This window comes from Acinonyx jubatus, chromosome D4, assembly GCF_027475565.1.
Source record: "Acinonyx jubatus isolate Ajub_Pintada_27869175 chromosome D4, VMU_Ajub_asm_v1.0, whole genome shotgun sequence".
Lineage (NCBI taxonomy): Eukaryota > Metazoa > Chordata > Mammalia > Carnivora > Felidae > Acinonyx > Acinonyx jubatus.
Genome location: NC_069391.1, coordinates 91,954,558 through 91,981,103, shown reverse-complemented (window position 1 = coordinate 91,981,103; position 26,546 = coordinate 91,954,558). Strand labels below are relative to the sequence as shown.

General features: G+C 58.2%; 1 protein-coding gene across 8 annotated transcripts in view; it reads left to right on the top strand.

Moving 5' to 3' along the window:
- Nucleotides 1–26,546, top strand: part of WNK2 (WNK lysine deficient protein kinase 2) — a 132,185-nt gene that overhangs the window by 9,781 nt on the left and 95,858 nt on the right. The window lies entirely within an intron of this gene.

Sequence of the window (26,546 nt, the reverse complement as noted above, 5' to 3'; positions counted from 1 at the left end):
TTTCTTGCCTGATTGCTGAGGCTAGGACTTCCTGTGTTGAATAAAAGTGGTGAGAGTGGACATCCGTGTCTTGTTCCTGGCCTTAGAGGGAAGCGCTCCCTGTTTTAAACCATTGAATATGTTAGCTGTGGGGTTTTGAAAGATATGTACATACACATATACACACATGCATATGCATATAAGTATATATATATGTATATATACGTATACACACACACACGTATATATATAGTTAAGGCATGTTCCTTTTTTAAAAAAACTTTTTAAAATGTTTATTTAGTTTTAAGAGAGAGAGAGCATGAGCAGGGGAAGGGCAGAGAGAGGGAGACATAGAATCTGAAGTAGGTTCTGGGCTCTGAGCTATCAGCACAGATGTGGAGCTGGAACCCACGAACTGTGAGATTATGACCTGATGCTCAGTCAGATGCTCAACCTACTGAGCCACCCAGGTGCCCTGAGGTACGTTCCTTCTAAACCTACTTTGTTGAGGGTTTTATTTTAAATGTGTATTTATCTTTGAAAGAGAGAGCATAAGCATGGGATGGGCAGAGAGAGGGGGGGACAGAGGACCTGAAGCAGGCTCTGTGCTGACAGCAGTGAGCCTGACATTGGGTTTGAACCCATGAACTGTGAGATCATGACCTGAGCCCAAGTGGGACACTCAGCCATCTGAGCCACCCAGGCGCCCCTTGTTGGGAGTTTTTATCAAGAATGGATGCTGTACTTTGTCAGGTGCTTTTTCTGCATCTGTTGAGACGATCATATGGTTCTTACCTTTTCTCTTATTGATGTGATGTATCACGTTCATTGTTTTGCAAATACCGAACCACTCTTGCAAACCAGGAATAAATTCCACTTGATCATGGTGCATGGTTTTTTAAAATGTATTGTTGGATTTGGTTTGCTAGTATTTTGTGGTGGATTTTTGCATCTGTGTCCATCAGGGATATTGGCCTGTAGTTCTCGTTTTATTGTGTCTTTTTTTTTCTTACATTTTATTTTTTTTTATTTTTCAGAGAGAGAGAGAGAGGGAGACAGAGCACAAGTGGGGGAGGGGGGGAGAGAGAGAGGGAGAGGGGGAGAGAGAGAGAGAGAGAGAGAGAGAGAGAGAGAATCCGAAGCAGGCTCCAGGCTCTGAGCTGTCAGCACAGAGCCCGACGTGGGGCTCAAACTGACAACCCATGAGATCATGACCCTGAGCTGAAGCCGGATGTTTGAGCCACCCAGGCGCCCCTTTTGTTGTGTCTTTATCTGGTTTTGGTAACAAGGTGATACTCTTGGCAGTGACATTTTAAATACAAAGCAAGGGCACAATCTATGAAAAAAAAATCTTAACATACCAAGAATCCCTAAAACTCAACAATTAGAGAACAAACAACCTGACTAAAATGGGCCACAGACACCTCCCCATAGGAGACGCACACACCGCGAAGAAGCATGCTCCACATCACTCGTCACCAAGAAAATGCAAATTAAAACTAGATTCCACTGCACATCTAGAAGGGCCGAAATCCAGAGCACTGAACAACATGTGCTGGCGAGGGCGCACAGCTGCGGGAGCGCCCGGTCACAGCTGCAGGGAATGCAGAGCGGGGAAGCCTGGGAAGGCTGCTGCTTACAAACCTGAACACGCTCTTCCCATTCGATCCGCCGAGCGAACCCGAGGTGTTGACCTGAACAAGCTAAAAACTGATATCTACACAAAACCTGCACGCCATGTCTGCAGCGGCTTTACCAAAAACTTGGAAGCATCCACGATGTCCTTCAGCGGGGGATGGACAGATACCCTGTGTCCCTCCAGACAAGGGGATATTACTCAGCGCTGGAAAGAAATGAGTTATTAAGTCATGAAAAGGCAGAAACGAATCTTAAACGCGTATTACTAAGTGAAAGAAGCCAGTTCGAGAAGGCTCCATACTGTGTGATTCCAACTGTGAGTTCCGGAAAAAGGCACAGCTGTGGAGCCAGTAAAGAGTTGGTGGTTCCTGGGGGTTGGGTGGGGGGGTGAATGGGGGCAGCACAGGGCAATTGGAGGCAGTGTAACTGCTCTGTGTGATCCTGTGATGAGTGTCCTAATACATTTGTCCAAAGCACGGAACGTAACCCGCCAGGAATGAACCCTGACACGTGAACTAAAGACTCTAGTTAATAATGTATCCATCCTGCCTCCTCAGTTACAATCAAGTGCCCCGTGCAGCTAATAAGAGGAGGCTGAGTGGGGGTCGTAAGGGAGTAGGTGAGAATTCTGTACTTTCTGCTAAATCTTTCTGTAAACCTAGAACCTCTCTAAGAAATAGTCTGTCAGTTTAAAAAAGCCACGGTTACAGCCACGTTAAAGCAGCTTGCAGATATGGAACACCCCGCTCCGAATTCCGGTGATGTGCCTGTTCTCCTTGGGCTCTCGTTCCCACACATACGTGCACTCTACAACTGCAGTGGCATTCACAGGGGTGTCCCAGGTTTTAAAATCTTTTTGTTTCTAAAGGGTCTTTTAGGAGCACCTGGGTGGCTCAGTTGGTTGAGTGTCTGCCTCTGGATTTCGGCTGAGGTCATGATCCCAGGGTCATGGGATTGAGCCCCCATCAGGAGTTATCAGCACAGAACCTGCTTGGGTCTCTCTCTCCCCACCCTTGCCCCCCCAATAGATAAATATATAAATAATCCTTTAATGCTGTCTTTTCAAGGAGAGGCTATGTTTCAGGGTTCATTACTGTTTTTGTTTGCTGTTCTAGAAAGTTCTCAGCCATGCTGGCCGTGTGGGGGAAGCCAGGCTGGACCGAGTGTTCTAGGCCCCAGAGAGGTAGCTCTGGGTTATGGGCTCCCTGAGTGTCTGTCCCGGGGTGTTGGTGCTGGGAGGGCCCAGACATGTGGTCCCTGTCATGCCTGCCTCCCCATGAGCTGGGCATATTTCCCACAGGGTTCGGGAGGGAGATCTCTCCACAGTGGCCCAGAAATGAAGATGTCATGGTATGAGCCCCGCCCAGACCCTTGGGCAGAGGAGCTGCTGGGGCTGAGTGGGGTACTGGGCGAGGCTTGGTACTTCGGGCCCCAGTGTTCTCCAGAAGGCTGCCTTGGCTGGGGTTGTCCTCTGCAGAGAGATCTGAGCGTGGCTGTCAGCTGGCCGCATGCAGAGAGTGGGCGGGAAGGACTTTTTTGGACTCCTAGACCACCTGTGAGCTCATTGGGTCTTTGGAACCACCTAAAGAGATTTGGGGACTCTGCTTTTGCGGACGAGGAGGCTTGGGGTGGGGAGGGGGTAGCTCACACAGTGAGGCAGTGCCTGGTGGCATGGCCTAGGTTTCTTCCCTGATGGGGAGTGCTGGGTCAGGCAGGCATTGCTGTTGCAGTACTTCTCAGGGCCTTTAAAATGCCCATGGTGTCGTGAAGCTCTCAAGGGGGTGTAGGAGGCCTTTCCTTCCTTTTTTTCCCTTTCTTTTCTTTTTTCTTTTCCTTTCCTTTTTCCTCTTCCTTCTCCTCCTCCTCCTCCCCTCCTCCTCTCCTCTCCTCTCCTCTCCTCTCCTCTCCTCTCCTCTCCTCTCCTCTCCCTTCCCCTCCCCTCCCCTCCCCTTCCCTCTCCTTTCCTTTTTCCTCTTCCTTCTCCTCCTCCTCCTTTCCTCCCTCCCCTCCCCTCCCCTCCCCTCCCCTCTTTTCTTTTCTTTTCTTTTCTTTTCTTTTCTTTTCTTTTCTTTTCTTTTCTTTTCTTTTCCCACTGCTTCATGGGAGCAGGACAGGCTCTGGGGAGTGGCGTGGCAGCCAAATACTGGTTGAGATGTGGATGTCCGCATAGAACGCCTTGGCCCCGTGGCAAACACCATGGGGGCTTCCGCCTGATTCATTGGTGGTGGGTTGGCAGTGCTGAGAGCTAGGCATGGAACATGGCCCTTGAGATCCCCACCTGTCTCTGGCTGGATGCTGTGGGGAGGAACCCATGCTCCCCGGTGTCTACTCTTTCCCCCCAGGGTCCCTGCTCTCCTGGCTGTTGCTCACGAGCGGATGAGCTTGGAGAATTCTCAGCTGTGAACCGAGTGTGGCTGAGCAATGCAGACTTGTCATCATTCCCAGAATCTGAGACGTAGGCCAGGCAAGGGCCCTCGTGGCTTAGCAGTGTCGGCAGGGACAGTGGTGCTTTCCCGTTCTCTGCTCTCCTCAGCCATGTTGGACTTGTCCGCAGGCTCATTGCCTCATGGTGCAAAAAGGGTGCCATAGCTTCAGGCGGCACAGCCATGTGTGAGAGCAGGAAGCAAGCGGGTAGGTGGGAGTTCGTATTGTAATCCACGAAGGAAACCGTTTACCAGTAAAAGACCTTGGTCCCCCAGGTCAGAGTGGAAGGGCACGGCTGGCCGGAAGGGCATCTGGGGAAATGCGTGGGAGTCTGGGAAAGACCAGACCTGCTGGTGTGGATGGATTTTGGTGTGTTCCTGGGGCTGGGGCGGTGGGTTTTGTTGGTGGGGGGGGGGGGGGGTCAGGCTGTGAGGGGCGCCTGCCTGTGTCTGCCGTGGTTACCTGGTGTCTGCCAGGCCCTGCTGGGGCCTGCGTGCGGTGGGGCCCTCCGCCCAGGCCTGTGTCACCGGCACCACGCCCACCGCGCCCTCTGCTGTGGGCACCTGGGGGGCTGCCTGCTCCTCCTGCCGCGGGACTGCGTCCCCGCCTGCCACCGGCAGCCCCGCCCTCCTCTCTCCCCTCATGAGAGCCGCCTCCTCTCTGCCAGCGACCCAGCGTTCGCTTTCCCGCAGACGTTTTCTCTGGAAAAACTTGGGAGAGTCGGGCTGCCGGGTGTTCACGTCTCGCTGCGTTTCTGCCCACGATTCACCTGGCCTGTGGCCACCGTGCCCTGAGCGCCGCTCGTGTGCCCACAGGACCACGGCTCTGTGTCACGCTCCCACCTGACTTGCATGCCGTTAGCCACGTGTCTCACGTGGGCTGTGCTTCCCAGCAGTGCTGACGGTTTTCCCGTTTGGATCCGGTCGGGAGTCGTGAGCTGCCTGTGCTTGTCGTGTTAGTTTTCATCCAGGACGATCCTTCCGCTCTTTTTTTTTTTTAAGTGTATTTATTTATTTTGGAAGAGAACGGGTGTGCAGGTGCGAGCCGGGAGGGGCAGAGAGACAGAGACCGAGAATCCCAGGTAGACTCTGCACTGTCGGTGCGGAGCCCGGACCCGGGGCTCGATCCCATGAACTGTGACATCATGACCTGGGCCGAAAGCGGGAGTCAGAAGCTTGACCGACTGAGCCCCTTGGGCGCCCCTTTTATCATTGTTTTTGAATCTCCGGGGGCACTGCCTTTTTGTCCCACAGATGCCGGGCTGCGGGCCTCCAGGCTTCCGCACGGCCTCAGGCTGCGTCTCTGGGACTCGCCGTGGTGGTGATGCTGGTGCTGGTCACAGATGCAGGTCGGGCTGGCGCCCGCGGGCACACATGCTGGGGCCTCTTGGTCGTGGCGGGTCCGCGTCACGAGATGGAGAGGGGACTCTGCAGAGCGGCTACTCTGCGGCCCCCACGGTGTCTGACCTGTGGCCTCAGAGTCGAGGGACACTCCAGCTGGAACCTTCCAGGCTTTTGGAAAGACAAATCTGATCACGTTAGCCCCCTTCCCAGTGGGCAGTTGGAGGCAGAACTGGGGCCTGAAATAGGCCGCTGGGGCTGCCTCGGGGGAGCTGGGGTGTGGGCGTGGAAGTCCTGGGGCTCAGGGCTGCAGGCCTCCTGCCGTCCCCGAGCGGCCGGCCCCCTGTTTGAGGTGACTTGCTGTCCCCTGGGCTCCTGAGCCCCCGGGGGGTCCCCCGCTCCATGAATTTCCCCTGCAGGAGAAAGAGGCCCTGCGGGGGTCGGGGTGGGGGCTGCCTGGTGGTCCCGTTCGCTCCACCCCCTCTGTGGGCCAGCCCTGGGCCCCTGCAGTGGGCAGGGGCTGCAGGACAGATAGGGAGGCCACTGCTGGGGTACTTCCAGCCCGTGAGATCCTAGGAAGGTCATGATGTGACTGGTGCTGAAACCTGCCCCGGGCCCCTTCCTGTGACACAGCGGTGTTCACCTGGGCACCTGCCCTTCTTCCTCTTTTTCATGTTCTTTGGTATTTTTGCAAAGTCATGACTGGAGCGTCTGCCTAGCGTGTGCAGTGATGGTGAATCACTCACCACGGACAGCCTGCGTCCCCTACCTGCCCCAGCTTTGGCGAGAACCCGCCTCAGGGGCGAGGGGGCCACCAGCCTCCCCTGTCCCCGGGGGTGAGCTCAGGGTGGGCTTAGCCCCGGCCCTGCCCGTGGCTGGGTGCAGGCGGTGGGGTGGGGGGGTGTCGGGGGGCGTGGCTGATAAATCCGGGTGTCTTCTCTTGTGCCCTGTGGGTGAAGCGCCTCAGCCTGGCTGTTGTTGGGGCCCCCGTGCTGTGCCTTCAAGCTGGGAAGTCACCTTGCTAGGTTGGCCACCAGCAGTCCCCTGACATCTGCCTGGACAGGTTCCCAGGGTCTCTTCTCCTTCGAGTGTTGAGCGAGAGAGAGTATTTGGTTGTCTCGGAGGAAGCATTGCAGAGTCTAGGGGGAGAGGGGGTGGGGCAGGGGCCGGGCAGAGCTGCCAGCACTGGGGGGCTTTGGGGGCCCCCTTTGCTTGGGTTTAGGGAAACGCTGTCCTCCTACGCCTTGCGATACCAGTGACCCACCTGCGGGGACCACAGAGTCATCGTTTGTCCGCAGCCTGAGGGGCCCCAGGCCATTGGGCCGTCCTGTGCTTCTAGAGGGGAGCAGGTTCCCCAGGCCTGGCTCTGGACGGCCGCAGGCAGAGCAGGGCTTGGTCCTAGGGGACCTGATGGAATGGTCTAGAGGGCTGCATGTTTTTGGGTGCTGGGGACACAGACCACACCCCACCTTGCCCTGACACGTGTGTGAGCCACACTAGCGTGTGTTCCTCTAGCATGACATGGGGCTGTCTTGTCACATGGACTGTTGGGGTGCTTGAGGGACAGAAGCTGCCAGGGGTGGTGGCCGTCTGTCCTTTGGCAGGCTTCTCGACGTTTCCTTGGGAGCATCCCAGCCAGAGTGTTCTCTTCCTGTGACAGCCACCGCTGAACTGGACGTTTGAGGTTCTAGGCGAGGTCTCATGGCACAGGCGTGGGGGCGCCGTGCAGCCCTGACCCTGAAGCGGCCACGCGGGAAGGGGGAGGGAGGCCAGGAGGGCTGGTGTGACCATGGGGGGACGGAGAACACCGGGGTTTGTCTGTTACTGTAGGCGTGCTCCTGTGAGTGATTTGGGGTTGGGAGGGGTAGGGCAGAGACCCTGGCAGGGGGTGCTGGGGGGCATGAGGTGGGGCATCCCTGGATACCTGTGGATGGGATTCCTGGCCTTTGGACACCAGTGGACCACTTGCCCTACCTACACCATGTGCTGGTGTGGGTGCAGTCCCTGGGGGCTTGTCTGCTCCCTCCTGTCCTCCTGGCTGCCTGTGGCAGGTCGGTGAATGCCTGCTGGATGGCGTGCCCAGGGCGCCTGCAGGGAGGCTCCCCGGGGCTGGAGAGGGAGGGGGGTCTGTGCATTTTGTGGAAGGAAAGTTAAGCGAAAGTGGGAGGTGCCCCCCTCCAGGGATGGGGTGGACCAGTTGAGGGACATCAGCTAGAAATGAGATGAAGCAAAAGCAGGTGAAAATAGTGAATGGTTTTGTTTTGTTTTTTGTTTTTTCTTTCTTAATTTTTTTAACATTTACTTATTTTTGAGAGAGAGAGAGAGAGAGAGAGAGAGAGCATGTGCGCGTGAGCAGGGGAGGGGCAGAGAGAGAGGGAGACAGAGAATCTGAAGCAGGCTCCAGGGTCTGAGCTGTCAGCACAGAGCCCCATGTGGGGCTCAAACCCACAGATGGTGAGATCATGACCTGAGCTGAAGTCGGACGCCTAACCACCTGAGGCACCCAGGCGCCCCTAAAACAGGGGGGCAGGTGGGATTCTGCACATGTGGAATGGTTGAGGGTGCTGTGCTCGTGGCTCCGTTTTCTTTTTTTTTTTTTTTTTAAGTTTTATTTATGTTTGAGAGAGAGAGAGAGAGAGAGACCGAGAGAGACAGAGTGCGAACGGAGGAGGGGCGAAGAGAGAGGGAGACACAGAATCTGAAGCAGGCGCCAGGCTCTGAGCTGTCAGCACAGAGCCCTGCGCGGGGCTTGAACCCAGGAACTGCGAGATCATGCCCTGAGCCCAAGTCGGACGCAACCGACAGAGTCACCCAGGTGCCCTGCCTTCGTTGTTTTAGAAGCAGCGTTGCTGGAAGCCGGTCAGGGCGTCGGGGCCCTGCCGGGTGCAGATATGTGCCCTGGGCTCTGGCGGGGTGCCCACATGCTGTCCGGGAGGTGGCGTGCGCCCTGGAACCCACACGTGGCCCGCACGGTGTGTGTGCTGTTTCCTGTGCGCGTCAGGATGCCCTTTGGCGCTCGGCCCGGCTGTACCGGCCGGCCTCCTGTCCCTTTCCCACCGTGCCTGGGGTCCCTGGTCTGTGGGACCACATGCCTGCTGCTGACACAGGGGCAGCTGGGTTTGGATGTTACAGGCGAGAGGCAGGCTGTGGTGGGCGTGGGCGTCGTGCTGCTCTCCCCCTGGTCCTCCGCAGCACGAGGTGCCTGTGTGTGTGCCCACCCGGGTGGACGCGCGCGCACGTCACTGCTTCCGGCTCCCTTGGAGGCCCAGGCGTGGACGGCTGGCCGACCCCGGCCAGCCCTGGGCTCCGTGTGCAGCCAGCGAGGACCAGACCGTGGTGGGCACGCTCGGGCCTGGGGAAGGGGGCAGCCGCCCGATCACCTGCACCTCTGTGTGTCCGGGAAGCCCGGCATTTGGCTCACTGCCGGCCTGCCTGAAATGGGCCGTGAGCCCCTGTAAATATTTGATGACTGCCACAATAGCAGACAAAGGCCTGCTCTGTTCCCAGAGGGAGCGAGATGGTGACACTGGAACGTTCTGGCCCTGCAGGCTGCTTCCTGGAGCGGCTCACAGATGCCGTTTTTTGAGGCAGGCCCTTTGTGTCTGTGAGCAGAGCAGGGCCCTGTGCGGCCTGGCAAGGTGGAGCTGAGACAGCACCGCTGCCAGCTTTCCACCTGGAACCGGCCGGGCCTCTTCCAGGGCCGTGAGCCCGGCCAGAGGTCACAGTGGGGTCTTGCCCTGCAGATGCAGCCGGGGACAGACTCCTGGCCACAGGCCCCGGGGAGAGGTCCCGAGGGGTCTGGGGCACGGGGGCTTGGCATGGGCGCCTGGCCGCCCAACAGAGGGGGGTCACCGCCCGGCCGGCACGGTCAGGCCCTGGTGGGCTTGGCTGGACTGCCGCCGATGTGTCGCACGCCTGCCCCCCGGGCCTGGTGTTGCAGTGGCTCCCTGCTCGATGGCTGCTGGTTATGTGGCAGGGTGCGCATTGAAGATGATGGCCCTTGCTGGCCTAGGGGTGCGGCTGGGAAGAGGCCAGCCTGCCCTGTGGGCGCTTCCGTGGGGATGATGGGCCCTTTCAGGCTGCCCTGCGTCTGGGAGCAGAGGGCTGGGGTCGCAATGGCTTGCTCCTTGGGCGGGGCAGGAACTGCCAGGGGCCCCACGCTCCTGGGTGTTCCCGGCAGGTGCGCCACAGCTGATGGCCTTTTGTCAAAGGGTTTCTTCCAGGTTGCCTCTTTGGGGCAGGGAACACAGTGGGGGTGGGGCTGGGATAGGTGCAGTTGGGTGGAGGTTGAGTTACGAGAGTTTCCAGAGACCTTCGTCTGCGAGTGTAATTATTAATGGTTGTGATAACGGCTGCGGCAATTTCCTGAGCGCTCACAGGCCCCGTGCTGCCATGCTTGGTCTCATTGAGTCCTGGCTGCAGCCGGAGGGGCTGACTTGTCCTTGGGGGCACAGGGACTCCCGGGCCCATGAAGCCTGAAGGCTGTAAGGTCGGAGACGGCCTCCACCATTGGTCACTCAGAACCCCCACGGTGACGCCTCTGCTGGGGGAGGGTGGGCTGGAGCCCCTGCTGCCTGGGGCTGGGAGGACCCTTCCTGGGGGCTGTGGAGGGGGGCCGGGAGTCTGACCCGGGGGAGGCACTGTCCGGAGCCTGGAGCGCGCTTTGCCGACGGGGCCTCCTGAGTTGAAGTCGCAGCAGTGACACCAGCCTGGCGGGCAGGTCCTGGGTCCTTACAAGAGCAGGATGTGGTGACCTCTGGGAGGTGGACAAAGGGACGGATTCTCCAAGGGGCCCCAGAAGGAAGCAGCCCTGTGTAGATCACCTTGACTTGGCCGTGAGGCTAAGGCCGTGAGGCGTGTGTTGTTTGCTGAGGCAGCGACAGGAAGCCATCCTGCCCCCCAGGGGACAGCGTGCAGCCGAGGCCCTGGAGAGGCCAACCGGCCGGCCAGGGCGAGTGCTGGGCTCTTCAGGGGCACAGGGCTCTCAGGGGCAGGTGTGTGGTGTGGGTGCTGGAGGGGAGGGGCTCTGTTCACTGGGACACATGGGCGTCTTAAGCGCCTGGCCTGGTCAGTGGGGACGAGGGGACGTTGGAGGGTGATGTGGAAAGGGTTCGGGACGAGGCCTGATGGCTGCGAGTGAGGTGCCCGGAGCCCTCCTGGGAACGGTAGCCTCCTGTGGCGAAGAATGGCCTGAGGCCTAGGTCGGGCAGCTTCTGAAGGGCAGGGAGGCCTCTGGAGGGAGCCTGGAGCAGGGCACATGGGGGCAGAACCTCTGGGCGGGGGTGGCTGGCCCCAGCCCGTGGTCCCCTGGGCTGCAGGAGGACAGGCTCCTAGGCTCACAGCTCCCATCCCGGGCCTGGCTCTTGGAGGGGTGGCGCACATACCCCTGTCCGCCCACCACAGATCTACACGTGTCCGGGGGGCCCGAGGGGCCGGTAGCCCTCACGTGCCAGGTGGGGTCCCCCAGGGCCCGGGGCCCCGACGGCAGGAGGCAGGGAGTGTGGGAGAGGACCCTTCCTCAGGCCCCTGCTGGTGGTACAGTTTTAGGTGAGGGAGTCAGCAGCGAAAGGGGGGTCAGGCTGTGTTGTGCTTCCCTCAGACCCGCGCTCACGATTGCGGGCAGTCCTCCGTACCGCTTGCCTTTCTGGTGCAGTTACTGTTCACACAGCCTCCCCGAATTCTGTATTGCAGACCAGGGTCACAAGGGATGGGCATGAGGGCCAGGGCTGCCCTGTGCTCTGCTGGTCCCTTCCCTTCTCACCACTGACCAGCCTGCCTCCTGTCCTGCCTCTGTCCCTCCCCCACCTCTGCCCCTCCCCCATCTCTGTCCCCTCCCCCATCTCTGTCCCCTTCCTCATCTCTGTCCCTCTCCACCTCTGTCTCCTCCCCCCACCTCTGTTCCCTCCCTCATCTCTGTCCCCATCTCTGTCCCCTCCCCACCTCTGTCCCATCCCTATCTCTGTCCCTCCCCCACCTCTGTCCCCTCCCCCACCTCTGCCCCCCCATCTCTCCCTCCCCCACCTCTGTCCCTTCCCCCACCTCTGTCCTATCTCTTATCTCTGTCCCCCCACCTCTGTCCCCTCCCCCATCTCTGTCCCCTTCCTCATCTCTGTCCCTCTACCTCTGTCTCCTCCCCCACCTCTGTCCCCTCCCTCATCTCTGTCCCCCCACCTCTGTCCCCTCCCCACCTCTGTCCCCCCACCTCTGTCCCTCCCCCACCTCTGTTCCCTCCCCCACCTCTGTCCCCTCCCTCATCTCTATCCCTCCCGCACCTCTGTCCCATCCCTTATCTCTGTCCCCCCTACCTCTGTCCCCTCCCTCATCTCTCCCTCCCCCACCTCTGTCCCCTCCCCTACCTCTGTCCCATCTCTTATCTCTGTCCCCCCATCTCTGTCCCTCCCCCACCTCTGTCCCCTCCCTCACATCTGTCCCCCCCACCTCTGTCTCCTCTCCCACCTCTGTCCCATCCCTTATCTCTGTCCCCCTACCTCTGTCCCCTCCCTCATCTCTGTCCCTCCCCCAGCTCTGTCTCCTCCCCCCAGCTCTGTCCCCTCCCTTATCTCTGTCCCCCCACCTCTGTCCCCTCCCTCATCTCTGTCCCTCCCCCACTTCTGTCCCCTCCCTCATCTCTGTCCCCCCCACCTCTGTCCCTCCCCCACCTCTGTCCCCTCCCTCATCTCTTTCCCCTCCCCCATCTCTGCCCTCTCCTCCCTCTCCGTCTCCCTCCCCACCTCTGTCCCCCTTTCCCATTCTTGTCCCTTTTCCCTCATCTCTGTCCCCACCCCCCTGCCGGCTGGAGCCCTGTATCCATAGCAACAGTTGCTGCTGTGGAAGCTGGCGCCTGCTCCCTCATCCCTAGGGGAGGTATTTTTGGCACTGCGGAGAGATTTTATTTTATCTTTGGTGTTGACTTTTACTCTTTAAGTGAGTTCCGCTCAGGCAGACCTGGGCTGTGTTCAGGGAGGCCTTAGGGCTCCCTGTGGTTGCGTAGACACTGGCCCTTCCTTCCCCTGTAGACAGGGTCAGAGACGCCAGCTCCCATGAGCAGCCTCCGAGGCAGCAAGCACGTCCCGAGGTCCACAGGGTGTTCGGGGCTCTGGGCAGTGACTCTGGATGCTGGGAGAGACCGGTGGTCATGGTAGTGGCTCGACAGAAGCCCCTCAGCCTCAGGGCTTAGCCAGTGGCCGGAAGAAGAGTTTCCCGGGAGCTCTGGGGGAAGTTGCTTTTTGGTGCCAACCGCGGCCCAGACCCTACGGGGAGCCTCACGTGGTGAGATCCCACACTCTGCCCAGGATGAGGTCACCAAGGCCACCAGGTGGTCGTGCGTGTCTCTGCTGGGGGTCTCCTTCTGAGACACCTGCGTGCCCCTCGAGGCCCCGTGGATGGCATGGCGTCCGAGGTCAGCTGCTTCTTACCACGTGGGCCTTTTGCTCCTGTAGGGTCCGAGCTGCCCCACTGGCTGGTCCTGGTGGCTGTGAGCACAGGTGACCTCGGCGTGTGGCACTCCTTGGTGACAGCACCGTGACGGGGACCCCTGGGCTCTGCCTGGCCCCTGCACGCTTGGGTGCTGGGTGGGGTTGATCGTGGGCCAGTGCTGGGGTCTGTGTGGGCCCGGCCCACCCTGAAGGAGTGCTGAGGGTGACGCGTGATGCACCTGCTGCCCGCAGGGAGGGGAGCCTCTGGGGAACAAGCCCAGTGGGGTGTGCGGCCCCTGGCCCCTCGGGGGCTCATGCACTGGCTCCTGGGCTTCCTGGGGGAATGTGTAATGCAGGCGGCTAGGTGTGCAGCACCGTAGGGTCGCCAGAGCATCTCCCTGACCCTCCACCTCGTCTTCTGCCTGGTGGGGGTGACGGCAGCTTGCGGGGGCCGGGGAGTGGGGCCACCCAGGATGCCTGTGCCTGGCCAGGCTGGGGCGTTCACATCAGAGGCAAGGCCAGCCGTGCCGGAAGTGCACTGAGGCCCAGCAGAGGTATTTCTGCCTTGTCATCATGGAAATCCCAAGGAGGCCAGGAAGTGGAACGACCATCCAGCCTCCTCTCTCTGTTACTGGGCACATCTTGGATATGAATCTACTTCCCAAACTCTCAATCTTGGGTGAACTCCCATGTGCAGACATTGAAGGTAGGGGGGACCTTGACCGCCACCTCCAGGGAGGACCCTGTGTCCTGCCACTCAGCACACGGTGGGCGCTACAGGCGTACCCGGTGCCCAGCCGGCGATATAGGTGCACCCAGCGCCCAGCGGGCACTATACGGGCACTCGGCACGTGGGAGGTGCTGTATGCACTCTCTGCCCGCTTGCCCCTCTGCCTCCTTGAGCCAGAGAGCCAACAAGGAGAGGCATTCGGGGTTTGTGGCTTTTACAAAATTGGGAATTCTGTCTCCGGGGAGGCAAACTCTGCAGCCATTTAGGGGACAGACGCGGAAGGGGGCACTTGAGGAAATAAGCGCACAGTCACCTCCCCTGGGAGAGGGAAGCCCAGCACAGGGGCGTGGCCGGAGGGCTGCTCTGCTTACAGCTTCGTGAAGTTCAGGTTGCAGAGAATCGGGGACACAGGAAGAAGGAAGCAAGGCCCCAGGCTCGCCTCCTGAAGGTGACCATTCTCCTTCATCGTCTGGTCCTCACCGTGGGAGTTTTATTAAACCCCAGCCTGGTGCTTTTCACCTGTGGCCCCACCTGACTGCCCGCTGTCCTCCGCGTCTGTACTGTTTCTTGACAACCGTAAATAGCTGTGCGGTGAAGAAATGCCACACGTGCCCAGCCTGGGTTTTGGTGGCCATCCCTGCAGGGCCAAGGGCGAGGGTCCCCGCTGAGCACCACAGCCTTCTGGGCACGTGCACTTCTGTGTAACGGTGTCTTTGCTTCTTCCTGAGAAACATCTTGAAGACACTGGAGGAAATGGGTTTCTCTGGAGGAAGAGTGCCCGTTCCCGTCGCTGGGTCGCTTGCTCTGCGTGTCCTGAGTGTGCATGTCCACACGTATGCAGTCGGGGGCTGGCAGGTGGGGGATCTGTAGGGATTGGGGGTGTTTCTAGGCTGTGCCCGGCAGAGGGAACGAAATCTGTGTCTGGCTGCGCAGCTGTGGGCAGGTGCGGCCCTTCTTGTCCAGTGAGGCTGGTGCGGGTGCTCAGGTTGCTACGGCCTCCGGTGTCCAGTTCAGGATGCCGCCCCCAGGCTCCTTCTTGGATCAGGGACGCCCCCCACGTCCGGTTTACAGAGTCGCAGGGATGACTGTGGCCCCAGAACGGGTGGCCCTGAGGGTGGCATTGCCTTGTGAGGAAGTTGACAACCTGTTTGTACAGATCACAGGCAGTCTGAGCCCCGGCCCTGACCTGGGGAGTCATGGGTGCCCGTGGCATAGGAGGGAAGAGCCCATCCGTGTCCAGATGGGCAGAGGACACTTGAGGATGCTGATGAGCGAGGCTGGCACTTTTCTCAGTGCTCTGTGCCCTGGTAGCGAGGGATTGTGAGGGTGGCAGAGATGGGGCAGTAGGGCCCTGACCCATGAGTCAGGGGTGGACAGGCCCCGTGGGGCGTGGCTCACTGCCCTGTGCAGTTTCCGTCTCAGGGAGTGGTCCCCACCTCTCCCTGCTGAGCACCACCCCTACTAGGCTGCCGTGCTCCTGCTGTGGGCTTGGGGAGGACCATGGGGTGTGTGGGAGGCTCTGGAGTGAGTGAGGCTGGATGAGCGGGGGCAGGCCAGGGACCACGTGTTCCTAGGGTCTGTGCTGGTGACTAGGGGTGCCGGCCACAGTGGTGCACTTTCCACGGTCAGTTGGTGAGGGCTGTGCCCGAGACCTAACGTCTGCAGAGTGGCGCTGTGGGGGGGTGAGCTAGAGGATGAGCTTCGGGAACTCACCCCACTGTGTGTGTGCGCAAGTCCTGAGTCCCTGCAAGCCTACCCGTCTGGAGCACGTGCACTCCACTCTGACTGAGATACGCTGGCTCTCTGCAGCTGTACCAGCCACATTCCCAGGCTCCCACAGCCTGGCTCTCAGGTCCACATCCCTGGGCATCCTAGCAGGGAATGGGTGGAGGCAGGCAGGCCCTGCACTTGGGCAGGCCCCCCCGCTCCGTCTCTGGGATGCTGGGCGGGGCCAAACCCTGCACCTGGGTGGGGAAGGGCCCCCTGTCTCTGGGATGCTGAGTGGGGCCAGACCCTGCACCTGAGGAAAGGCATCCCCCCACCCCGGCCCTGGGATGCTGAGTGGGGCCAGACCCTGCACCTGGAGAAGGGCCCCACCCTGCACCTGGAGAAGGGCCCCTGTCTCTGGGATGCTCTGCAGAGGTAGGGGGTGGGGTGGAGTGTTGGGGGTGAGGGGCAAGCCCTGAAGGCATCTGTTTGTTTACTAACTTAACTTATTCATTTGTTCTGTCCCTGTAGGGAGCTACTGAACTGAGGGATTTCATTCCCTCTTCCTGGACCACTTTGGGTTTTGGCAAGGCCAGCACAGGAAGTTGAGATGAGGAGGTTGGCCTTAGGTGTTGTTAGCTGATCCCGTCGCTGTGCTCAGTGTGGTTTACCTGTCTGATGGGGTGGCAGTGTGAGTCCGCCCTCCGGCAGGGCAATGTCCAGAGAGGCAGTCCTCACTCCATCAGTCTGCCAGACAGAGGCCTTTCACTGAGACCCTCCTGACACTGGCCCCCAGGACTTGGGACACTCAGGCCCCTGCAGTAGCCTGTGGCCAAGGACACACATCTGGAAGCAGTGGGAGCGGTTGGCTGGGGCCACGTCCAACCTGCTAGTACGGAGCTTCTCTGCCTTCTGGACGGCATCAGTTTGTGTGGCTCAAGGTTGAGATGTGAGGGCAGAGGTCATGTCCAGGGTCACCTTTGTGGGCTTGGTACATGGCTATCTGGCAGGTCATGGCTGTTGTTCAATGTTGGTCTCAAGTGAGAGATTCGTGTAGGTGTGGAACAGGTGGGTGCATCTCACCCGCGAGGGTGTGAGCATCAAGGAGAGACCCCCTGATACCAGCTCTTTCGACTCCCAATTTTCAAGGTGTCATACCTCGGTTTTACTGGGCTGCAGGGTTGGTCCCACCTGTTGGAGCAAAGACACCATGAGTTGGGGCAGAGAATCCCTGTGGGGTGTCAGGCATGGCTTGTCTGTGTCTCTGTCGTGAGCTGGGAAAGTGACTTTACCATCATCCACCAGAGGAAGGGAGTCCACTGAGCACTGACTCCACGTTGGATTTGGAATTCCATTCCGATCTTGGGAGGGACACGTGCATAGGTTATTGGTTGCTCCATAGGTTATTGGAGCAACAGGATGGCTGTGCTTCTGTGTGGGCTGTAGGGTGGATGGTCAAGGGGGCAGGATGGAGGATGGCACACAGTAGGGTGATGCTGCAAGCTTGCTTCACCTGTCATTTTCTTTTACTTAACGTCACTGGGAATTTATAATTTTTGGTCATTATTTCATTGCATCCTTGAGTGTCTGTGTAGTGGTACATTTAACAGCTGAGGTGTGGCCTTGGACAAGTCTGCCCTGTAGTTTGGATGCACCGTTCTTAGAGTGGTGGGCAGGTTGGACTTTGCACTTGGGAAGTTTGTCATTCATTTTCTTATAAGTTTTACTTGTTCCACCTGAGATTATGACACGTATCTTTGACTTCTACCACATCCTGGGCATGTAAGGGTCTTAGAACACTAACCTCCAGCTACCCATCCCTACTTGCCTTTTGTGATGTTACTTCTAAGATTTTCTTGGTGTGTTTTATTTTGCCGTAATGTGCACAGTGTTTTTTGGATTTAACTTGCACATGGTTTATAGCACTTCTTGAATCTATGTCTGGATGTCTTGCTTCGGTTTTGGAAAACTTTGGGGTGTTATTTTATGCATATTGCTTTTGTCCCATCTTTATGTCCTCCTCTTCCGGAATCCCATTACACATGGGTTGGACATTTCCACTGTGTTCTGTGAGCTTTGTATCTTCTTTCCTGTATTTTCCATCTGTTTGTATATCCATGTTCCAGTCTATATATTTTTTATGATTTTACCTTCCAGTTTACTGGTACCATCTTCAGCTGTGTCTAATTTGCTGTTAACCCCATATATTGAGTTCCCTATTTCATTTCTTAGTTCTAGATTCCATTTGGTTCTTATTTCATGGATTTTAGTTCTGGTGAACCTTGGTTATCTATTTTCTTTTTTACTGAATTTTCATTTTTAATTTTTAAAACACTTGTTATAATTTTGGTATAGTTAACATGCAGTGTTGTATTAGTTTCAGGGGTACAGTATAGTGATTCAGTAATTCCAAACATTATTCAGTGCTCATCACAAGTGCCCTCCTTAATCTCCATCACCTATTTAACCCATCTCCCCACTCCCCTCCCCTCCCCTCTGGTAACTATCAGTTCTTTATAATTAAGAATCTGTCTCTGTGCCTGGGTGGCTCAGTTGGTTAAGTGTCCAACTTCGGATCTGGTCATGATCTCACAGTTTATGGGTTCGGGCCCTGTGTTGGGCTCTGTGCTGACAGCTCAGTGCCTGGAGCCTGCTTCGGATTCTGTGTCTCCCTCTCTCTCTGCCCTCCCCCTGCTTGCTCTCTCTCTCTCTCTCAAAAATAAATAAACATGAAATAAATTTTAAAAGTCTTGTGGCTCAGTCGGTTAAGCGTCCAATTCTTGATTTTGGCTCAGGTCATGGACTCAATCATGAGTTCAAGCCCTGGGTTGGGCTCTGCAGTGACAACATGGAGACTGCTTGGGATTCTCTCTCTCCCTCTGTCTGTCCTCCCCTCCTCTGTGCGTGAGCGTGCCCCCCCTCCCCCTTTTGTTGTCTATTTTCTTAACTATACTAATCATAGTAATGTTAATGTCTGTCTGATGCTTACAGTATTTGGATCCATTGGGAGTTCATTGCTACTTTTTTTTCTTTCTTTAAATTTTTTAAAATTAATTTTTTAAATTAATTTTTGACTAGCATGTTTAAAGCTTGTGGAGATATTTGAAGTTGTGGGTGATTTTGTCTTCCGCTAGAGAAGGTTTACTTTTGCCATCAGCAGATGCTTATAATAAGAGCAGGACGTGTTAATCCTGTCTGGAATTGAACTGCAGTCTTTGTGAGGGCTGTTCTGTTCTGTTTCATCCATTCTCCCAGCACTTAACCCTCCTGGAGGAAGTAGACTGAAAGCTTGGGTGTTCCCTGTCTGACTGCACAAGTTCTGCCCAGGGGCTCAGCTTCAAGTCCGATGCATGGAGCTCGTGCTCTAAGGCGGTACTATCCTGTAAGAACGTAATGTGAGTTTATGCTTGTAATACTTGATTTAATGGCCACATTGACACTGTAAAAATAACAGGTGGAATTCATCTTAATATTTTTCTTTTTAAGTTTTTTTTAATGTTTATTTTTGAGAGAGAGTGAGAGAGAGAGACACAGCATGAGTGGGGGAGGGGCAGAGAGAGAGGGAGACACAGAATCGGAAGCAGGCTCCAGGCTCTGAGCTGTCAGCACAGAGCCCGACGCGGGGCTCGAACTCACGGACCGTGAGATCATGACCTGAGCCGAAGTCGGACGCTTAACCGACTGAGCCACCCAGGCGCCCCTATATTGATTATACTTTGATGACATCTCAGTTTGGAACAGCTGCATGCACTCACATCCACATGTGACTCAGAGCTGTTTTGTTGGGCTGAATGTGGGGGGCTCCTGTCTCTTCACTGGAGTCAGACTGAGAGCTGGTGGCTCGTGTTTCAGGTGTGTGCACTGAGCACCTACTGTCCCGTCTTGATTTGGCCCCAAGGCTCTTGCTGCCAACTTGGGAGGAGCCGAGGCGTCAGTTCATAGCACTGGGGCAGATCTGAGCTGTGGACCTTCCCTCACCCCCGGCTTCCCTCAGTCCCTGTGCATCACTTGCTCTGGGTCTGTCTGGCAGTGACCCCCTGCCCCACCCCCTGGTGCAGCGGCTGGCCTGGAGCGAGACCTGGAGCGAGACTGTAGATGTTCAGGCCCGGGGCATACCCACTCGGGACACTGTCCTGAGGCCATTGGTGGCCAAAGCCCCTGCAGCGTGGCAACAGCTGGCCCGAGGCAGGGTGGTATTGACTGTCCTGCCCCACCCATCCCCGCAGGCATTGTCCTTGGTTGGGGTGTTCCACCCGGAACCTTGTGACCTTGGTGTGTCCACATCTGTCTTGAGATGTCCTGTGGGGACGCAGCCTGGGGTGAGACTGTCCATCCTAAAAAGCAGACGTGGGGTGTGGTCTGGTGCGGGGCATGGCTGCTGCTTGGCCGCTGCCTGCTGGGCCTTGGGTCGCCTGTGCCCAGTGTGGACACTCTCCCAGCACGTGGGAGCCCATGGGGGCGTGGCCGCTGGGTTTCCCTTGCCGGCTCCTATGCTGCCCTGTTGCCATTGCATTTCACACCGTGATGACCCTCTTCTCCAGGCCTGGGTCCCAGGGTTAGAGCCGATTCTTGGCTGTTGCAGTCTGCTGCCCTGGCCTCTTCCTTTCCTTCGTCCCACCGCCCTGGTGGCCCCATACCCTGTTCTCCCTTGCCTGCCTGCTTCCCAGAAAGAATGGGTCCTGGGAGATCTCTGTCCTTAGCTGCCATACAGAGGGGACAGGGTGCAGCCAGGCCACGGCTTGGAGTTGAGACCCTGGCCAGGAGGGGCCAGCTGGACAGTGGAGGCCTAGGGGTGGGCTCAGGCTTTCCCAGCGCGTTCCTGCCCCTGGGTGTGCTGTGCCCCATGGATGCTGGTGGCGGCACGTGGCCGTGTGCCCACATAGGCCTTGATTGCTCCCCACCCCCGATGGCTTCCCTCTGTGGCCTGTCTGCTCTGTGAGGAGGGTGTTGAAAGGTCCTCCAACTCCTGACCCAGGGCCTTGTCGGAGGTGGGGCAGAGGCCTTCACCCCCCAGGGTGCCCAGCACTGGGGGCCCATTCCTGAAAGTGACCTGCCAAGCTTTTACTGGGGATGGGGGCTGCCACCTGCACCCACCCTGGGCCTCACCCTCGTGGCCAGTCTTGCCCAGGGTGCAAAGCGACATGAGACCCCAGGGAGGATCCAGGGATGGGGACTACTGTGGACAGGGTGACACAGCCCACTGCGTGTCCATGGAACTTGGCAGAGGCCCTGATGACAGGGACACCCCTCTGCTGGCCGACCTGAGCCCGTGGTGGATGTGATCAATGCCAGTCTGGCCTCAACCTAGTGACATTTAATGTTTCCTCGCAGGCCATGGCTGGTGACTGGGACAGGGCCCCCCCATGGCTTGTAGGAGGTATGTTCAGTCACGCTTGTCGTCTGTGTGATCAGTTGGGCACCACCGACTCTTAAGGTGGCTCAATCCTGAGGGAGGACGCGTGGCCCTCAGAGTCCATGAGCATAGGACACCAAGAACCTAGAATTGCAATGTGTATTATTTTATGGAGGCGATGTGTGGTCTGGAGATCCCGGGGACTTTGGTGGAAGGCTGTGGCCCCTCAGGTCTGTGGGAAACGCAAACGCACGCTGGAGTTACATTTGCCTGTTTCCAGAACAGCTGAGGAGACCGTCAAATTCCACGGGAACCATTTCAAGCAGTGTTGACCGTCATTGTTCACAAAGTGCTGGCAATGACAGACGGCCTCTATGCTATTTCAACCTATGGGGACAGTTTGGATGAGCGCTTGTACACGTGAGGGTCCTGCAGGGGTGTGGTGGGGGTGGCCACCTGGCTGCCATGGTGCTGCCTGTTGGAGGAAGGGTGGGCCGCTGGGGTGGCCTTGGACGAGCTAAGGCCCAAAAGGCACTAGTTTTGAGTGGCTTGGTGGCTCCACTTCCCCCTTAAAAAAAACGGGATTATTTACAAACGCAGGGAGGGGCCAGCAGCCGGATTCACAGCCTCCTGGGGTTCTGGATGAGGATGCTTGCTGGCCTGCACTGATCGTGCCCACTGACCCTGCCCGCCGACCCTGCCCACTGACTCTGCCCGTGCCGACCCTGCCTGCTGATCCTGCCCATGCTGACCCTGCCCGCCGACCCTGCCCACACTGACCCTGCCTGTGCTGATCCTACCTGCCCACCCTGCACCCTGCCCACACCGACCCAGCCCAAGCTGACCCTGCCTGCACCACCCCTGTCCACTGACCCTGCCCACACCAACTCTGCCTGTGCTGATCCTACCTGCCCACCCTGACCCTGCCCGAGCTGACCCTGCCTGCACCACCCCTGTCCACTGACCCTGCCCACACCAACTCTGCCTGTGCTGATCCTATCTGCCCACCCTGCACCCTGCCCACCCTGACCCTGCCCGAGCTGACCCTGCCTGCACCACCCCTGTCCACTGACCCTGCCCACACCAACTGTGCCTGTGCTGATCCTACCTGCCCACCCTGCACCCTGCCCACACCGACCCTGCCCGAGCTGACCCTGCCTGCACCACCCCTGTCCACTGACCCTGCCCACACCAACTGTGCCTGTGCTGATCCTACCTGCCCACCCTGCACCCTGCCCACCCTGACCCTGCCCGAGCTGACCCTGCCTGCACCACCCCTGTCCACTGACCCTGCCCGTGCCGACCCTGCCTGCTGATCCTGCCCATGCTGACCCTGCCCGCCGACCCTGCCCACACTGACCCTGCCTGTGCTGATCCTACCTGCCCACCCTGCACCCTGCCCACACTGACCCAGCCCGAGCTGACCCTGCCTGCACCACCCCCGTCCACTGACCCTGCCCGTGCCGCCCCTGCCCACACTGACTCTGCCTGCGCCGACCCTGCCCATGCTGACTGTGCTGCAGGGGGCCCTTCCTGCTGCCTCTGCGCTTTCTCCCTTTGGTGGCAGCCACTGAGAGCCCCTCACGTTAGTAATGATGCTTTATTGTAAACACGCATCAGGAGAAGCCTACGCTGGCTCGCAGACTGTTGTTTAAGATGAGTGAGGTTGAGGAGGTACTTGGTTTAAGAGAAGGGAGTTTATTTTTAAACCCGCAGTGAACGTGAGAGGGAGCAGGTCACTGTGGGAGGAAGGAGAGCATCGCTGCTGCCGAGAGGGGAGCTGCGGGGTCCAGAGCCGCCAGCCTCCTGGCCTCCCCTCGGGGGCCCCTGCGGCCGCCCGCCCTGTGCTGATGGAAACCGCAGGCAACCCGAGTGGGTGCCTTCTTCTCTTCTCCGCAGGCCACAGGGGTTCTCCCCTGGCACCAGGCTGCCCCGGCCAGTGCCACCCACCCCTCCCATCACCCCGGTGGTGGCACGGTCTGGTAGCATGTTGGAGTGCCCCACCCCAGGCCTGTCCTGCGTGCCCAGAGCCGCCGTGACCATCTGGTGGCCGAGTGAGGCACACAGATGTCTGAGCTCTTCCTGTGTGGAAAGCACCCCGGGGACGGCCTGACCCCACACCACTTCAGCACCGCCGCAGCAGCTGGGGTGGAGCCTGCCTCGTGTCCTCCCACGGGGGCCGGGGACCCTCGTCCTGGCTCAGCTGTCCCTTGGCACCCATCCTGGGCTGATTCCCTGACATGGGACCGTTCTCAACAGAGATCCTTGAGGCTTTCTTTTGCTTTGCTTTTTAGCCGAACGGGGCTGGAGAGATGGCCTGTGCCAGGTTGTCACCCCAGGCCTCTGGCTTTACTGATCCTGGGCACTGTCCTGGCTGCTCATGCCCCCCACCCCTGCCTCTGTGCCCTGTGTGGATGGATCCTGCCTGGGCTCGGGGTCGCCAGGCGGCTCTGCTCCTTACAAGGCTGGCTGGGCTTTGCCCGGCTGAGCAGAGGGCTGCAGACACCCCCCTCCTCCCGCAGAGCAGGCAGGGACCCCACCCCCCAAGAGTAGCCAGTGACCCAGTCCTCTGGGTCACAGGACTTCACTTCCTGCCAGGGAAGCTGTTTGGGCAGAGCTGGTGACTCCCAGGTCGTGGGAGGGGCTGGTCGGACCCAGGGCTGTCCTCCTCTGATCACCTGGCTGCCTGCTCCTGCCCAGGGCTGTCGTCCATGGCCCACTAGGCCCTTTTCCTATAGGAGATGAGACAGCATCGTCCCAGGTTGCCTTTATCCTTTATCTGATGCGCTCCCACTATCTTTGGGGTGCCTGGTGGTAGGAAGCCGGTGTCAGCAACCTGTCCTCTGTGTCTGGGAGGGGTGAGCTGTCCAGCCAGATGCCAGCCCATGCAGGACTGGGGGCCTTCCTCCTGCCCTGCTTCATGACCTCAAGGCGTCCCAGCACATCAGGATTGCGTCCCAAACAGTGACAACATGCCCGGTGCCGGGGTGGCTCTCCCTCCATGGAGGCTCTCCCTGCGTGGAGGGGCTGGTGTGATGGGGCTGCCCAGCGATCAGCCCGCAGTGCCCGAGAACCGGGGCCGGCTCTGTGGGGCTGGCGGGCAGTGCTCTGAGGATACACCGACTGACCTTTTCAGCCATCAAGCAGTGTGTGTCAAAGTTAAAAATAGCTGGGTGGCTTGGAATATAAAGGAGGCCTGCTCCCTCCCACCTCTGGGCCCTGAGAGGCCCCATCCTGGAAGTCTGACCACATTCCACCCGTGTCTTTGACCTCGTACCTTTGGCATAGGCGGCGCCCTCCTCTCCCTCTCGGGGCTGGTTGGTTATGTCGTTTATGACACGAACTTGCTCTCTGAAAGTGCAGTGAGATCTTTCATTTCTGGTGATTGATGCTGATACACGGCAAACAGGACACACGTGTTAACGATCCTGAGCGTTTCCTCCAGAGTCAGTGACCAGAATGGGTGACACTGGAAGCCTGGCTGGTGGTGGAGGTGGGGAGCGCGCCGTGGGCCCCCGTCCTCCTCCCTGATGCGGGCCCCCCTCCCCCACACGGCATGGGCCCCTGTCCTCCTCCCTCACACGGGCGACCCCCCTCTCCCACGCTGTGCTGGCCCCAATCCTCCTCTCCCATGCGGCACGGCCCCCCCTCCCCTACAAGGCTCGGTCAGGTCAGCGGCCCCTCCGGGGCTGCAGGCCAGCTTTGCCATGCCTGCTTCTGCTGGGCAGTGCTGTGTTGGGGGCACTGCACTGTTCCTGCAGTGGCCATTGCACCTAGGTGCCCACAAGGAGCCTTTGGCTGTTGTGTGTGGGCAAGTAGGTCTTTGGGTGCGCGGCTGGCCGTGAGACTCCAGGCCGGGTGGGCACTCTGAGGGCCGTGTCGCAGCTGATGCTGGCCCCCGGGCCCACGGTCCTCTGTAGGTGGGAGTTGCCCCCTGGCTTCGTGGAAGGGTCTGGACCAGGACCGGTTTCCGGTTTTTCTGGCCCCACACCCACTGCTCCCTAAAGGGCTCTCCTCTCAGCTCTGGGGGCCGCTGCTCTGCTGTCCCCTCCTTCCTGGGACTGGCTGTCCTCCTGCAGCTCCTGTCACACGTTGTCAGGGCCTTCAGCTGTTCATGTCCCTTCATGGTTCCCTTCTCTTGCTCTCATTTGTTTATTGGATGTTTTCACTTTAATTTTTTATATTTGAAAAATTAAGCTATTACTTTCATATAATGAGACTCAGATCTTATGTGCTGGTGCGCGTGGGGCAGTGATGTCACGGTGGTCTGCTGGTGCGCGTGGGGCGCACCTCGGGCAGTGATGGGCATTTTCCTGGTGACTCAGGATGGCGAGTGCCTTGTCATGTGCTTGTTGGCCATTTTTTCATCTTAACCTCTTCGTGTTTATTTTATAGAATTGTAGGAGTTCTGTCCGTGTTCTGGATAGAGTCTCGTGTCAGATATATTGTGGAAGAGTTTCTCCGGTCTGTAGCTTGATTTTTATTCTCTTAAGTAAATTCTCATTAAAAAAATTTTTTTTAACATTTTATTTTATTTTTGAGAGAGACCGTGTCCTCCCACGGGGGCCGGGGACCCTCGTCCTGGCTCAGCTGTCCCTTGGCACCCGTCCTGGGCTGATTCCCAGCCCCTCCCACGGGGAGGGGAGGGGCAGAGAGAGGGAGACACAGAATCCGAAGCAGCTCCAGGTTCCGAGCTGTCAACACAGAGACCGATGTGGGGCTCGAACTCACGAATCACAAGATCGTGACCTGAGCCGAAGTCGGACGCTCAACCGACTGAGCCACCCAGGCATCCTGTAAATTTTCATTTTTGATGAATGGAGCATCTTTGTGTGTTCTTGTCTGGATTAAATGCTTAATTTTTTGTACTCAGTGTTTTCATTCGATCACAGAATATCTTCTTTTTGAAACGTGGAGCCTTAATTTGCAGAAGCTTGATTGTTCCTTTTTAAGGATCTTGATTCTTCCTTTTTAAACAGAATGGTGCTCTTACTTGTGTGTGTCAGCCGCTTAGACCTGGTGAGCACATGAACTAGATTTCTTGAAGTCACCTCTGCCCCTGAATTATTTGTTCTTCTGGGGTCAGCTGTGTGGACGGCCCTCCCAGTACTTCCCTGTGCTGGTGTCATGCCGTGGGTCCCACGTGTGCACAAACAGGCCGAAGAGGGTTTGTCGGGGGCAGGGCTGGTGGGAGGGAATCCCTTGGGGTGGAATTTCTTCACCAGCTGATGGCCTTGTCCTGATCCCGGGCCCCTTTCCTCTCAGGGTTGGAGGGAGTCTGCTTGATGTCTTCTGGGGTCTTTCAGAAAGACGCTAAAGTCTTGGCCTGTGTGTTTCTTTTCAGTTCCAACTCCCCCTGTCAATCCGCATTCACACACTTCTCAAAACTCACTGTTCCGCGTCCAATTGTAGAGGCCTCTGTGTCCTTGTGGGAGTCATGGCGGGAGGGCACAGGTGTGGGGAGATGGCCACACTGGGGCCCGCAGAGGTGAGGCTCCGCGTAGTACGAGGCTGGAAATGACAGCAGCTTTGTGCTGAGAGCCCACCCGAGTGGTTCTGGAAGGGCCGGGCCCGGCAGGCAGGGCTGGGCGGCGGCAGATGGGGGCAGGGGGTGCAGGGAGGGCGCTGGAGGGAGTTCAGATGTGGCGAAGGGCGTGTGGGCAGCACCGCACAGGGAACCCTAGGACTGGGAGGTTGGTGTTGCCGTGTCCCACGAAAAACTTCAGGTCGTGTCTGCCGTGCCCTCCAGCTCTGTGGGGCCTGGCGCGACTCTGGTCTGTTGTGAGTCTCCTGGTTTCCCAGTTTTCCTCTGCTCCCCGGTCGAGCATGTCCTTGAAGGTGCGTGTGAATTGGAAGCGGGCTAAGGTCTGTTCTGTGGCAGAATGGGGTACCGAGGGAACGAGGCCTCAGAAGTGTTTTTTGGGAGAAAGTGTGTATGTGCTGTGGTGTGGATTTTCCGC